The sequence below is a fragment of the Marmota monax genome, unplaced genomic scaffold (assembly GCF_021218885.2).
Source record: "Marmota monax isolate L192 unplaced genomic scaffold, Marmota_monax_Labrador192_F-V1.1 WCK01_AAM20220418_F8-fsc00037, whole genome shotgun sequence".
In the NCBI taxonomy this organism is placed as follows: domain Eukaryota; kingdom Metazoa; phylum Chordata; class Mammalia; order Rodentia; family Sciuridae; genus Marmota; species Marmota monax.
This window is the reverse complement of record NW_026693245.1, coordinates 8,443,727-8,457,616: the sequence shown is the minus strand read 5'-3', so window position 1 is coordinate 8,457,616 and position 13,890 is coordinate 8,443,727.

Genomic DNA, 13,890 nt, shown 5'->3' with positions numbered 1-13,890 from the left:
TTTCCCTGTAAATTCTATGATTTTGTCATTTTTTAATGCAGAGTAATACTCCATTGTGTATAAATGCCACATTTTTTTAATCCATTCATCCATTGAAGGGCATCTAGGTTGGTTCCACAGTCTAGCTACTGTGAATTGTGCTGCTATGAACATCGATGTAGCAGTCTGTGGACCTGATTTCAAGTGGAAAGTATCAGTATGTTTTCTTAAAAAACAAACACCCCCCAACAAAAACAAACAAAACCAAACTCCTTCCCTAGCTTTGTTCACAGAAAAGGTTTAGAAACAATGACAAATCCAAGAACAAGGAGCCATCAACTGAATTAATAGGTCTAGGTAATGATCTAGCTGCTTCTGTCTCACCAAAAGAGACAGTTGTTTAAAACCAATTCACAGAAATATGAACCATACCCTGGCCAAAAACTAAACCTCTGTCTGATCAGGACTCTAGAACCCACAATCACCTCTGAGAAGGTAGAACAGAGAGGGGAACATATCAAATGATACTATGGGGTTCCAATAGCAAAAGTCCATTCTGGGAAAGCATAGGAAAAATGCCTTAGTTTCTATGAGGAGAAAAAAAATGATAACAAATAGCCTATATATTCACAGAGACTTAAAGATGCATATTAATCAATTTAAATATAGGTTACATTTGGATACTGAATTGAATCTTACTTGTTTAAAAAATGAGATGATTGAGAAAATTTGGACATTGAATACTATTTGATATTGAAGAATTAATGTTAATTCTTTAAAAGGATGCTAATTAAGAAGATTTCTGAAAACCACAATGATGGTATCACAATTATGCTTCCAAAAAAAAGAAAAAGTCCTTGTCATTTAGAGCTATATATTGAACTATTTACAGGTGACATGATCTGACAGTGGGGATTTACTTCAAAATCCCTAGAGCAGGGGAACTGGGTGGGGTGGAGGTGAGACAAAATTGGTGACGAATTAAAAATTGTAGAAGTGAGGTGATGGGTTTGGGGATTCATCATAGTGGTTTCTCTATGTGATTATTTTTTTTTATAATAAAATGTTAATTCCAAAAAGGCTAATTCCAAAAAGAGGCAGCCTATTGAACACAAGTTTTAGTCTCTGATTTCACTTAGGTTTGGTCTATGTTTAGGACCTGTCATCTGGTTCTCGTTTCCTTAGATACCAACAAATATTATTACAAAAAGAAAAATGACTTTGCTGAGATACTTTTTCCTTATGCTCCCCTAAAGTAAGAAAAATTGGGGGCTGCCAAACCTGTGAAACTGAGACTGGGGTGAGGAGCCTCGTGTGGTTACTGACTTGCTCTTTAGGGCTCTGCTTCTGCTATTTGGTCTCTGATACTGATACTCAACCACCATCTGTGGCTGTGGCTTGGAAATGACGTGCATCTGAAAAGGCGGGAACTCCAGTGGCAGGGTATGTCAGTTGCTCAACTATGAGCAAAAGAAAATATTTGCCTCCATCTAGCAGCAGAATAATTGAAAGGCATTTCTGAATCCAGTATCATGGATTTTTAGGGCTGTAAGGAGCCTTATAGCCTCTCTAGACTAAATCACTCATATGGCAGATGAAGGAATGGAAGCCTGGTGAAATGAGGTCACTCAGTCAAATTTGCAGTGATGGGCTCAGAACCCATATTTTCATCGATTTTTGGAGTTTAGTGCTCTTTCCTTCTCATTGCATCTGGGGAGGTGGCACTTTTGTTTCTTTGGCCTTGGTATAAACTCTATAATCTACGCCATTAATTTTCTGGAGCCATGTACTAATGCAATTTGGAGTTTCCCATCCTTTTAGTACAGGGGGAGATAGGACTGTGAGGTGTGTGTTGCAGGTGGGGTGACTGGTGTGACTCTAAAGTAGTTGGTATAATCATAATCATAATCAATCTCGTGAGGCTTCCCCTTGTGCTTGGCAGTGAAGATAGCTGCATGAATATGTGCTCTCAGGCCCCCAGAAGGAGAAGACAGGATAAATGGACGCTAGATTTGGATTATTTGAGTTTGAACCTATTTTCTTCAACGTTCCCTAGCTATGTGACCTTGGACTAGTTACCAATCCTCTGTACCTCCTCTATTAAACGACTCTAATAATAGCAGTATGGTCTCATTGTGAATATTTAATATAAGTAATATAAATGTGTAATGAGTTAATATAAGTAAAATTCTTAGACCAATGTCTGGCACGATCAAGTAAATATTGTCTGTGACTTCAGAAGGGTCACTGGATGCAAGCAGCCACTGGGCAGGAGATCATTAGATGTCTTGGAAATTTCAAATAGAGCTTACTTGCTGACTGTATTTGCAGGGTATGATTTCAGGGTATGAAAATCTTTATTCCAGAGCTAATAGAAGAGTCTGAGAGTCTCTGCTCTGGATTATGATATTAAAGACTATGTAACAATCAAATGTGTTATCTAGAAAAGAACAAATGTAATCATGGAAACCATTCACATCTCATTCAATTCATTCATCATCTGGGTTAGCTAGTAATTTAGCCAAGCCTTTGTGGTGAAATCATAGTCCAAAGCACATAGAGGGAGGTCGGGTGAATATCTGTAAAGCCATCATAGCAGACTCCATTGGCTCCCACATCTAGTTGGCATTCACCTCTGTACAACTAAAGCTTCTTACTAAAAAGCCCACAATTCTGTCTGAGGGGATCCCTATCCCTAGCTGGAGTACATCCAGCCCATGCTGGGAGTGCTGAAAACTTAACGACCCTGCAGTAGCTCTCCAATAATGATGGGGGGGTGTTGGTGGCTTAGTGTCCCAGATTCAGTCCCTTGGTGGGCTAAACTCTGCGAGGTGCTCTGTCTTATCTTCCAGAGTTCTCCAGTTGCCCACGGTGGTGAATGGCATGAAAATGCACCTTTTGTTGGCTTTTTATGCTTTTTCTCTCATTCCCCTATTCCTCTATGAATTTTCTGCTATCACCTTCAAACTAGACTATGTACACTCAAATCTGTGTCTCAGAATCTGCTTTTGGGGGAGCTTGCACCAAGATAGCAGGCCACAGTAATTGGTTGGGATCTCCCATGCTCTCATCCTTTATGCCTCTCTCTACTTCCCAAATATCCAACCACAATTCCATTCCCAAAATTGAAGGATCATTTTTCTAACATATCTCTATCTGTCTATCTATCTATCTATCCATCCATCTATCCATCCACCCATCTGTCCATCATCTATCTATCTATTTAATCTTAGGAATTCTTTAGCTCCTAGTGCAGTGTGGGATAGAAATCCTCTTGGCCTCAGATATTTCTGTGGCAATGACCTAAGGCTAGATAAGGAATAGTATGTTCAGACCTAATAATTATTAGTGATATATAAAATGACACTTAAGTGGAAAAGTTATCAAAACATCATTTCTCTGCAAAGCTCAAGACTTTGAACCCTTTTGACGACTAATTCTTAAACAAAATCAGAAAACTCCGGTTTGGGCTAAAGGTAAGTTATCTGGCATCTTTTGTGTCTATGTTCCCATCCACATCCAGCCCCTGGCTTACTAACTCTGATGCAGTATTCAAAACACTGCATCAAGTTCATGAAACTCCTTTAAAGTTTATTGTTGTATACAGAATTGGAAAATATTAACATCTCTAAGTCCTTTAAATACGTAATGCACTGAACAGAAAAAGTATTTTCAGAAAGTGAAAAAATTAGTTACAGTTTAGGGTTCAATGTTTCTAAAAGCTGACTATTGTAGTATTTAGACACTGTTGGCAAGGCCCAAACAAGTAACTTGGAAAGTAACCTCTTTTTTTTTATGCCTTTATTTTTATGTGGTATTGAGGATCAAACCCGGGTCCTGCCCTTGCTAGGGGAGCGCTCTATTGCTGAGCCACAATCCAAGCCCCAAGTAATCTCTTTCAGACCAGGTGTACTAATTATTTTCCTAACCTTTCCCACTCTCATTAGAAATCAATGACATTACTTATCAAGTCTTATAAAGAGAATGGTTCATTGGAACTTTCAAACAAACAATAATGCTCAATGTTTTCGTGGTACTTTTTCCCACCAAGCGTTATCAAATCATCCCTGTCAAATAATCAAGGTTTATTGGTTATATAACATCTATTTATTTATTTATTATATTTTGGTACTAGGGATTGAACCCAGGGGTATTTATCACTGAACTACATCCCCCAGTCCTTTTTATTTTTGATTTGAGACAGGGTCTCACTAAATTGCTGAGGGATCTCGAACTTGCATTCTAAGTCCTCCTGCCTCAGCCTTTGAAGTCTATGGGAGTCTACAGGTGTGCACTGCCAGGCTCTGCAGATTATAAAATATTGAAATGTTACATTTCCTGAATCAAATCTTATTTAAATAAGGCAAGGTAGAAAGTTAAAACCATTTAGTATTGGGGAAAATCTGGGTCATCTAATTTACATGCCACAAAATTCCTACCCCTTTCTTTAAATTTTTTTTTAATTTTAACTTGTTATATATGACAGCAGAATGCATTACAATTCATATTACACATAAAGTGCACAATTTTTCATATCTCTGGTTGTATACAAAGCATATTCACACCATTCATGACATTATACATGTACTTAGGGTAATGATGTCCATCTCATTCCACCATCTTTTTACCCCCTTGCCTCCTCCCTTCCCCTCCGTCCCCTTTGCCCTATCTAGTGTTCCTACCCATTGCCTTTATGGAGAAGTTTCAAAGGTGATTTTAAGCAAATAATTATTATATTCTTAAATCATTCCAGAAGTAGAAATTTATTAATTTATCATTAAATCACTCACGAATATGTTATTCTATTCATTCATTCACCCACCCATCCATCCACTTAAAAATGTTTATTTAGTTTCGTCTTATGAGGTCCAGTGCTAAGTTCTGGCTATACAGTGGTTCCAAAACAGATATGGTTCCCAGATATTGTGGAGTAATTGTTTAGTAATAGTCTTGTGGGGAAATACTGCTGAGTCTGACCAACTCAAACCTGTAATTAATGCAGATTAACATGGTTCGATCTTACTATGCAAATTAGGAGACTGATAGCCCTAGCCCCACTGTTAGGTGAGGCAGATGGAGGCCCATGGAAACCTCAGCCCACACTGTGGGTTTTGTTTTGTTTTTAATGATTAAGAAAAGAGATATTGCATACAAGGCAAAGTTTGGGATGGGTACACCCTAGAGTTCCAATGTCAAGTTACGGGGTTCACATGTTCTTTTGATCCTCCAGTCCTCAAAGTTTTACCAAGTTCATATGAATCATTATTCTTGATTCATGGAAAAAGCTGAATCATCCTTGATGAGTGTCTCCTCCTGAGACACTTCTGCTGTTCCTGTTGCTTAGCCTCAGATGTCTCTATATTGGAGGGTCTATGGGGGAGAGAGTTGAGTTCTTAAAAGGAGTTAACATGCTCAAATTTATTAATATGATTTTACTACAGCAATTGTGTAGCTCTTGTTTGCTTTTATCTGATGAGAGGTCAGTAGTAAACCCAGTGATCTCAGTGTTTCCCTTTCTTACCTTGGATGTTGCTGAATTAGGCCTTTTTCTCATAGGGCAAATTGTTTGTCCTCCAGGAATGATTTCTACTTGAATAAGGGTCCGTTTCATGTACATGTCTCCAGTATAATATTGTTTGTCTCCATTATAAAAAAAAATTGAAGCAAAACAACTTTGTTTATTTGCATGTCCATGTGGACATGTCAGGACCATGCATTCCTTTAGGACAGGTTGTCTCTTTTCTTCTCAGACCCTACAGTGATCAGCAGATAGAAGCTCTTGGTAAGTGCTTGTTGACTCAGTAAATGAATGAATGAATGTCTGTCTATCTCTGGATGCTAAATAGTGGGAATCCTGGAGTCTGTTTGGATTAATTGTTACCATGGTCACTCTTTGTGCTGTTTATTGGTCTGAACACGTGGGATTGGTTCGATTTCTTATGAAACTTAACTTTCAGGATATCACTGCATCCTATTACCTTCCAATAGAGTTACTTTTGTACTTTGAATGGAAAAACTGCCATATTATTTCAAATGATTGTGAAATAATAAAACAAATAATAACCTCAAATGCCAGAAAACATTACTTTCATGGAACTTTACAAAAAACAGTCCTAAAAGATCCATAAAATATGCACGAAAGGAAGAAATACTGCAGACTGCTAACTGCCATTTATTATTTTTATAATAGGAACAAAAATGTTTGCTGAACAGCAATATGTGATTAGGATAAAATTATTCTCTCAGGTAGACCTGGGCACTTTCTTCTTGTGAAGCCATAGACGGAGCAGTGAGGGAGGATGGCTTATTTTCTTTCTTTCTTTTTTTTTAAAAAAAAAAAAACTATATTTATTTACTTTTTATTTGTTCTACTTAGTTGTACATGATGGCAGAATGCATTTCAATTCATCATACACAAATGGAGCACAACCTTTCAATTCTCTAGTTGTACACAGTGTAGAGACTCATTATACATACAATTTTATATGTACCTAGGGTAACGATGTCCGTCTCATTCCATCATCTTGGGAGGATGGCTTATTGATTAAACAACATGTAAATATTATTATTTTTGAATCAATTCTTGTTTAAATAAGTCAAGGTGGAAAGTTAAAGTCATTTAGGATTTGGGAGGAATTGGGCATTAGAACATAAAGGTTGTCACTGTTTGAAACATACCTAAAAGACAAAAATTTTAGGTTTCTGAATTTAGTGTTAGGATCAGGTAGAGATGTATACAGTAGTCACCCTTATCCCTGAGAGACATTCCAAGAACTCCAATGGATGCCTGAAATTACAGAGAGTATTTATAGCTGGGTGTTTTTTCATCTTAACTAAGTATTTACCATGCACTGTGGCTGTAACTCTTGCAGTTTGCTGGGGGTGAGTGGGGGGGGGACAACAAAACCAATATGGATTTCTTTCTCCTTTGTCACAACTTCACAGAGTGCTTGTTCTTACTGTAGATCTCAGCAGCCTCATTAAGGCGAGAACTTTCCTTTCCTTAAGGTGAGAATTTACACCTTTCCACTTAAAGGAAGCACCTTATGGCCTTTCTTTGGCACATTCAAACTGCCAGTATCATTTTTTAAAAATAAGTATTTTATTTTATTCATTTATTTTAATGTGGTGCTAAGGATCAAACCCGGTGCCTCACACATGCTAGGCAAGTGCTCTACCACTGAGCTACATACAGCCCCAGCCCTGCCAGCATTATTTTAATAATGTGCTTTGGGGCCATTATTAAGTAAAATAAGGCTTCCTTGGATGCAAGCACTGTAGTATGAGCAAAATCAATAGTTGATTGGACACAGCTACTAAGTGACTACCAGGAAGGTAGCATATACAAGTTGGAAATGCTGATCAAAGGGATTATTCATGTCCTGGGCAGGAAAGAGTGGAACTGTGAGATTTCATTACACAACTCAGAACAACGTTCACTTTAAAATTTATGGAATATTTATTCCTGAAATTTTCATTTTAATATTTTCAGACTATGATTGACCATGGCTAAATGGAACCATGGAAAGTAAAATCTCAAATAAGGAAGGACTGGCATATAACAGAAATCTCCAAACAACAGTGAATGAAAAAATAAATAAATATATATATATATATATAAAATATTTAAATAAATATATGTATATATATACATATACATATATATTTATTTTTTCATTCACTGTTGTTTGGAGATATATATATATATATATATATTATGTAAATATATATATTATGTAAATATTCTTTTACATTATATATATATATATATATATATATATATATATATATATATAAAATGTAAAAGAAGTCCCCTAGTAAAGAGTAAGGGATTAGCATGAAGGTGCCTTAGTTATCAGGCTCCTTCTCTTTCACTAGTACTTGGCTTTTACTCAAATTTGTCTCATGGTTCAGCATTATTGCTGGAGGTCTGACTATCACATCTGTAATCCAGATAGTAGGAAGGAGGAAAAGGAAAATGGCACTACTTCCTGCTGAATCATCTCTCCTTAAAGAAGCTTTCTAGAAGCCCCCAGCCATTTAGTTCTCCAGTTGACCACAGTGGCAGTGAGAGAGGCTAGAAAATACTATCTTTTGGCAGTATTTATTTGTGACCCCAAATAAGACTAGATTTTTGTTATGAGGCAAAAGAGAAGATGAGTGAGTAGCAACTCAGTAGTTTCCACTACCGAGTCAACCAAATAGACCACAGCTAAAGGATTGTGCTGTTTCTTTTGAGTTACTAGATAATTAGAGGACTAATAGGAACATTTATGCATAGACACCAAAGAAAGAATGCTAGGATACTCCCTAAGGGAAAAGTAGACTGTCAATCTCTTGAAAAACCTCCTGGGATTCATGTAATCAAGTATTCATGATCTTGGTGAATTTATCAGGGTTCAGGATTTGACTTTCAATACTGAAGGGATTGAAACTTGATTTTTTTTTCTCAGCATATTAAAAGTGGATTCACCTCTCAAAAAGAAATGTGAATTTCCCCAATGTAGAGGTAAAACAGTCATAGATGTAGAGAATCAAAATGTTTATTAACTTTCAATGAGAAACTGTCACAGGAGCAAAATGCTCATAGAAGTTAGCTAGGGTGCATGGAATTAGAAATGACTAGATAAGGAGGGTGAGTGTCTGATGCAGTCAGGCTAAAACAAAGATGGGCTTGCCACAGGACGGGAACCCTGGCTGGGGTAACCTCCCTCCTCCCCTGGAAGGTGTTCTCCCTGTGCTGACTTCTTCCTGCACCCTTGGTATGCTCCTCCTGTCCTGAGGGGCACTTTGTCCTGAGATCTGTGAGCTTTCAAGCCAATGACAGCGAGGCTCACAGGCTCAGGAACCTCAATGTCTCTTCAGAATGATATTGTGTGTTTCTGCTCTGATCCGGTTTATAGGGAGTTCAATTTTTAGCTCTCGGAGGATAGTTTTGTTCTACTTTTTCTAAATTCTCAGGAAAACCTGCAATGTAAACTTCACATGCTGATCCTAACACTTTGTTATACAGTTGTTCATAGTTAAAAGTGAAAAATGAGTGGGATCCTTTCCCAGGATAACAGGAGAGGTAATAAGGAACACTTGCCAATCTAGAATTGATTGATGGGAGTCAGCAAAAAAACTGAAGAAATCAACAGTAGATCCTGTTTTGTCAACAGGAAGTCAATGTGTGAAAACTTAAAAGCAGGGCTGAGTCATTCAAGATACTAGGAGCCCAACTGTTGTTCATCCAGGATGCCCTGGGTACTCATAGCTCATCAGATGACACATGCATAGCTTCTTGGTGTAATTGTTTGGAGACATCTGGGGCCATTTCCCTGGGGCAGGGTGAGCACCAGATCTTCTTTATCTTCACATGTGTTTGTTGTAGTTGGCTTTGGCTGGTTTTGAAAAATTCTGAAGATTGGGTAGCTTACACAATGAGCTTCATTTACCACAGTTCTGGAGTCTGGGCAGGCTAAGATCAAGGTGCTGGCCTTCCTGGCTTGTAAAAGGTTAACTTCTCTCTTTCTTTACATAACCGAGAGGGAGAATGAGTTTTCTGGTGTTTCTTCCAATAATTCATTGATCTCATTGACTCAGCATCTTACTCTTTGATTTTATTTCATCTTAAATTCTTCCTTACAGGCCCCACTTCCAAATACAGTCACACTGAAGGTTAGAACTTCAACATATGCATTTGGAGGCGGGGCACAATTCAGCCCATACTTATATTGTTTCCTAAAATATGAACTTAATCAAAAAGGAAGATTTTCTTTGATTAACCTAGAACTATCCTCTTAATCAAGAGTTCTTTCTTAAAACAATCAGGCTGGAAGCCCTGCTTTTCTTATCATTTCAGAGTGAAATGAGATATATAAAGGCTATAAGTGAGAAGGAGAACTAATTAATTTTGCAACTTGGGAGACTGGTTTATCTGAATCAATGTTGATTTATTTCATGTATTATATTTTGGATTAGTACTGTCACTTTATTAAAAGCACAGGCATAAGATAAAGAATGAATCCTTTCTTAATATCTATGAGGAAGGCAAATGCACTGTCTCCACAGCCACAAAGAAGATAGAAAATGGGATAACTCAGAATGATAAATCATTTTCCTCTAAAATCTTTGTAGTTTAAGATCTGAGTATTTGCCTCAGTTTGAATCCCAACTTCCTTTTGGGGTCACAGGTGGAATCAACTTAACTCTCAAACACAGAACTCTTTGAATTAAAATACCAAAGTAAATACTATATTTCTTTAGGCTGTGTTGGTAATGGTATATTCAACAAAATACCACATCTCTGAAAGGAAGAGGGATGCATTTCAGTTGTGGGATCCATCATCAGCTGCTTGTCAAAATATACTGTCTATCCTGCCATTTCAGAGTTGCCAGTTCTGCCATAGCTGTTGAAAGAAGTCTCCTTTCTGAAAATCTTCTAGGGTTTGACTATTGTATGTTAACAACATAGAGTGTAAAATCAAAACCAGTTCTCAGGTTTTAGTGACAACTTTTCAGGATATTCCTCAACTGGATCAGGGCAATCTCAACAGTCCTTTTCGTTATAGACCTATTATGATCTTTCATGGATTTGAAATTTAGAGGAAAGAGATAAAGAGTTATTTTTATTTGTTTTTACTGGTAAGCCCAGCTAATCTACAGTTTTTCACTTTCTTATAAAATATAGTCTAAAATTTCATAATCTGTATTTTTCATAATATTTTTAATGAATCATAATGATACAAGATAGAATATTTTAAAAACTTATCCTACTTTATTATTAAAGCAATTCTTTAATTCTTGTTAGAGTATTTTTTCTCAGTGCTCGCATTTCCCTAATTACTCATAGTACATTATAGTGCTGATTAATGGTTTCTAAAAACCATTAAAAAATAAGCAAACAAAATCATCCATTTCTATATGTACATAAGTGAACTTGATAACATCACCTGGAAACAAGCACTGTTTATCCCCTAAAACCCAAATTAAATATAGAAGCTGGGTTTACTCTTTTGGCTTTTGGCTGTTGAAGGAAGAGAAATCTTATTCCCTACTGCCTTCCCCCACCCAATTAGAAATTGTGCTACTCTGATCACTGAATGATGATGGTCCAAGACAGCTCAGATCCTCCAGTGATCTCACTTGAGTTGCTCTTTGGTCTTATGTCATCAGTTCACAGTGCAGGTTTTATTTCAAAAAAGAAATCCTTTAACACATATTGTTTGTTTTTTTATTGTAAGATGTTATTAAGGATCCTCATTGTCAGTGGCTTTCAAGATTTGCCTGTTATCAGAATCAACTGTTACTTTTTTAAAAAATTAGAGCTTTATAGTTATATGTAGTAGTTGGGTTCATCCTGAGAAACCCATACATGCATGGAAATTGATTTCAGTTCATGATCCCTGCCATTTTCCCTCCTTCCCTCCCTTCTCTTTCCCCCTTTCCTTCCTCTACTCTACTAGACATCCTTTCACTCAGCTATTAATTTATATTTGATTGGTTCTTTAATCATCCCGTCCTTCCCTACCCCTTTCTTTTATTTTACTCTAGTTTCTGTATATGAGAGAAAACATTTGACCTTTGAGTTTGGCTTATTTAACTTAGCAGATATTCTCCATTTCCATTCATTTACCAGCAAATGCCATAATTTCATTCTTTTTAATGGCTGGCTGAGTAGAATTCCATTGTGGGGTGTGTGTGTGTGTGTGTGTGTGTGTGTGTGTATTTCTTAACCCATTCATCTATTGACAGGCATCTGGGTTGATTTCATAATGTAGCTATTGTGAACTGTGCTGCTATAAACATGAGGTGGCTACATTGCTGAAGTATGCCGATTTTAGATCTTTTGGGAAAATATCAAGGAGTGGGATAGCTGGGTCATATGGTGGTTCCATCCTTAGTTTTTTGAGGAATCTACATATTGCTTTTCAGAGTGGTTGTATTGGTCAGCAGTCCCACCAACAATGTACAAGTGTACTTTTTTCCCCACAACCTCACCAGAATTTATTATTATTTTTATTCTTGACTATTGCCTTTCTGACTGGAATGAGATGAAATCTTAGTGTAGTTTTGATTTGCAAAGTCCCTGATTGCTAGGGATGGTGAAAAATTTTCATATATTTGTTGGTAATTTGTGTTTCTTCTTTTGAGAAGTTTCTATTTAGTTCTTATGCCCATTTATTGACTGAGTTATTTGGTTTTTGGTATTAAGTTCTTTGTATATTTTGTTAAGTTCTTTGTATATTTCAATGTCCTGGTGTAGGAGAAGCTGGCCAAGATTTTCTTCCATTCTGTAGACTCTCTCTTCGTGCTCTTAATCATTTCCTTTGCTGTGCAGAAGATTTCTAGTTTGATGGCATCTCACTCATTGATTCTTGGTTTTGTTTCTTGTGCTTTGGGGGTCTTGTTAAGGAAATCAGTGCCAGCATCTATACAATAAATTTTTCTCCTAGCAGTTGTAATGTTGTTGGTCTAATTCTTAAGTCTTTGATCCATTTTGATCCAGTTTTGTACAGGGGGAGAGAGGGATCTAGTTTCATTTTTCTACATGTAGTGATCCAGTTTTCCCAGCATCATTTGTTGAAAAAACTGTCTTTCCTCCAAATATATTTTTGGCACCTTTGTCAAATATCAGATGGCTGTAGGTATGTGGATTTTTCTGTGCCTTGTATTCTATGTCACTGGTCTTCATGTATATTCTTATGCTAATGCCATACTGTTTTTATTACTACAGCTCTATAGTGTAATTTCAGATCAGGTATTGTGATACCTACTACTTTGCTTTCCTTGCTTAGTGTTGTTTTTTCTATTCTGGGTCTCTTATTCTTTCAAATGAATTTAAGAATTGTTTTTCCCAATTCTGTGAAAAATATCATTGGTATTTTGATGGGAATTGCATTGAATCTGTATATTGCTTTTGGCAATATGGCCATTTTGACAATGTTGATTCTGCCTATCCTATCCTTCTTGGATAGGATTCTGCGTATCCAAGAAGACCAGTTCCTAAGGTCTTCTTCAGTTTCTTTCTTCAGTGTTCTATAATTTTCACTGTAGAGCTTTTTTCCCTCCTTGGTTAGATTAATTCCATATATATATATTCCATATATATATTAATTTTATATATATATATATATATATATATATATATATATATATATATAGTTTTCCTGATTCCTTTCTTAGCTAAATCACTGTTGGAGTATAGGAAAGCTATTGATTTATGGGTGTTGGTCTTGTATCATGCTACTTTGGGCTACTTTGCTAAACTCGTTTATAAGCTCTAAAAGTCTCTTGGTGGAGTTTTTTTGTCTAAAGATAGGATCATATCATTGGCAAACAGAGATAGTCTGATTTCTTCATTTCCTAATTGTAACCCTTTGAGTTCCTTTTCTTGCTTAATCACTCTGGATAATGTTTCATGGGCTACATTGAATAAGGAGTCATGAGAGTGGACAGCCTTGTCTTTTTTCTGATTTTAGAGAAAATATTTTTAGTTTTTCTTCAGTTAATATGGTGTTGTCTTTGGGTGTGGCATAAATGGCTTTTATGACATTGAGGTAAATCCTTTGTTCCCTAGCTTCTCCAGCGTGTGTGTGTGTGTGTGTGTGTGTGTCTGCAGATTGAACCCAGGGCCTTGTGCATGCAAGGCAAGCACTCTACCAACTGAGCTATATCTCCAGCCCTTTCTCCAGCATTTTTAACACAAATGGGTATTTTTTTTTTTATCAGAGGCCTTTTCTGCATCTATTTTTGAGGTGATTGGGTAATTCTGGTCCTTAATTCTGTTTAAGTTGTGAATTATATTTATTGTTTTGCATATGTTGAACCCACCTTGCATCCCAGGAATGAAACCCACTTGATCATGGTGTTGGTTTGATACATTTTGGGATGTGGTTTTATAACATTTTATTAAGGATGTTTACATCT